This window comes from Penaeus vannamei, chromosome 30 (assembly GCF_042767895.1).
Source record: "Penaeus vannamei isolate JL-2024 chromosome 30, ASM4276789v1, whole genome shotgun sequence".
Lineage (NCBI taxonomy): Eukaryota > Metazoa > Arthropoda > Malacostraca > Decapoda > Penaeidae > Penaeus > Penaeus vannamei.
The window spans coordinates 1,994,863-1,997,362 of record NC_091578.1 but is presented as its reverse complement, the minus strand read 5'-3'; the positions used below and the strand labels follow the sequence as shown (position 1 = coordinate 1,997,362).

The following is a 2,500-nucleotide window of genomic DNA, read 5'->3' as shown; positions in this document are numbered from 1 at the left end:
CCGAGGTAGTACGGGTTGGAGCACGGCTGGGGCGTGAGCCCGAATGCCTTGGCGTGCTCTAACGACAGCGTCGTGTAGGGCGTCCCGGTGTCTACCACGAAAGGCACGAACCTTCCCTCGACCATGAGGTCTACGCCAGGCCAGAATAAACCCTTCTTTGGCTCTGGGAAAAGTTAACAGGTGTTGATTGCACTTGCTCCTGTTTGGCGGTACACTATTGTTTTCCAAGGAGATAACGCCCCCCTCTCAAGGTCATAGGTCACTGAGGTCGGCAGCTATGTAGAAAGGCAGCAACAAGCTACTCGATATTAGAAACGGAATCAAATCTCTGGTTGACCGACTTGGTAGTTATTTAGAAGGAATATTGCTATAATTTTTAGAACAGGAGAGTATAATGATTTAAGGCAAAAAAGAATGCGTATGCACGTATAATACATGTTGCAATGGAATTTATACACGCAAAATCACACAGAACGAGATGAAAGCACAACGTAGGCTTTCAAATGAACGCAATAACACGATAATACAAAACAAAAGAGAAAAAAAGACCATTCCATCACGTAGGAAAAGATATATTTTTTTAGAATGATCCTCATCAAATCAAAGTTCAAAATCAACTTAACCTAATGCCATGTCTGTCTCTGTTTCTTGTTTACTTTTACATTAATATTTTCGATTTTATTCTACATACTTGGGTAAAATATGTGAAACATCAGAATGTTGCAATCACCTTAACAGTACTGTAAATGTTAATTCTATGACAATAAACAATTGTTCATTATCAAAAAGTAAAGATAATGATAGTAACAAGAACGATAAAAATGATATTCCTTAATTAATAATGGAATTAAAATGGAATACATTGCATTCATGCTTAAACAGAATTAGCAGGGGGAATATATGACGACGAGATTTATTGCGTGTGTACATGGATATAATTTTTTATTAGGTATACCAGCTACTGTCATAACTTTAAGGCTTTTTTCACTGGAAAAAAATATATATCAAACAAAAAATCAGAAACTCGAATGCAGTTGCAAAGGCGGCAAGAAAATCGGCGTAAAAGATTGTTTCCGTTTTAATTTCAAGGTATTTCATGTTACGGAGGGATTGTCACGTTTCAAATTACAGCCCTAATTACAGCGCTGCAAATAGTGTTCCACCCTGTCCGTCCTGACATATGCAATTAATTCCATATTTACGAAAATGATGCAATTTTATCTCACTGAGTCTGACGGAGACGAACACTTGTTTTGAAAGCCTGTTTATTGTCGTCTGTGTCGTGTTTACTTCTTAATAACAGTACTTTATGGCCATGTCTGTAGTTTAAAACACTCATACAAGCATTCCAGAGTCAGCTCTATCAAATGACTAAACAGCCAATACCTATTACAGCGGGCATTAGGGCATAGGGCATAACATAGGGCATTGTAGGGCCGACAAACCCCGAAATATAGTTCTGAATGCTTTAAATATAGTGCTAAAGGGTTTAAATATAGTGCTAAGGGCTTAAAATATAGTGCTAAATGCTTTGAATATAGTGATAAAGGCTTGAAATATAGTGCTAAATGCTTTTAATATAGTGCTAAATGCTTTAAATATAGTGCTAAATTCCTTAAATATAGTGCTAAAGGCTTTAAAAATAGTGCTAAGGGCTCTAAACATAGTACCAAGTGCCTGGAATATAGTGCTAAAGGCTTTAAATATTATGCTAAAGGCATTAGATATAGTGCTAAAGGCCTGAAATATAGTGCTAAAAGCTTTTGATATAGTGCTAAATGCTTTAAATAAAGTGCTAAATTCCTTAAATATAGTGCTAAATGTTTTCAATATAGTGCTAAATACCTGAAATTTAGTGCTAAATGCCTGAAATTTAGCAATAAGTGCCAAATGTCCGGCACATTTACTTGTTTTAAACATCAACCCCTTAATATCTATATATTTATAAAATATCCCAGTAATAAAAGAAGATATGAAATGTGCTCAAAACGAATAAAAAGGAGATATGTAATGAAATACAAAAAAGTAACGAAGATGATATTTCCACTTTGGTTGCCAGAGAGGCCAATAAAACTTATTTTTTAAAGCTGTTGTGTATTCGTTGGTAGATGTTATGTATGAAGATGAAATTGCAATTCTATTATTTAATGTATATTTTGCTTTGTGTGTTCACTTTCTTTTTTTTATTTTGAGTAGCTGTTGTTATTTCAGTTGGATAATTCTTTTTGAAAAGTAATATTACTTATCTGATGTGAAAGTTCTGTAATAGCAATATAGGGAATTTGAAGCTTTTTCAATCTTGTTTAAATGTTTAAATTCTTTAGGATATTATTTTTAATGACTTGTTTTAGTAATTATGAAGAGGGATAGAATAGTAAGGTTACATTCAAATTCACTTTCGAATTGGATATAGATTTCAGTTTAAGTTGAAGAAAATTACTTACAATTATAATCAGGTAGAATGAAAATAAAACTCATGAGTATTTTTGATAAATTATTC

General features: G+C 33.7%; 1 protein-coding gene across 1 annotated transcript in view; it reads left to right on the top strand.

The window, feature by feature from the left end:
* Positions 1 to 1,044: 1,044 nt before the first annotated feature.
* agt (O-6-alkylguanine-DNA alkyltransferase) overlaps positions 1,045 to 2,500 on the top strand; it is an 8,862-nt gene continuing 7,406 nt past the window's right edge. The window contains exon 1 of the mRNA XM_027375855.2: positions 1,045 to 1,089. The gene's annotated coding sequence lies outside the window, so the exon portion shown is untranslated. The remainder of the gene's footprint in view (positions 1,090 to 2,500) is intronic.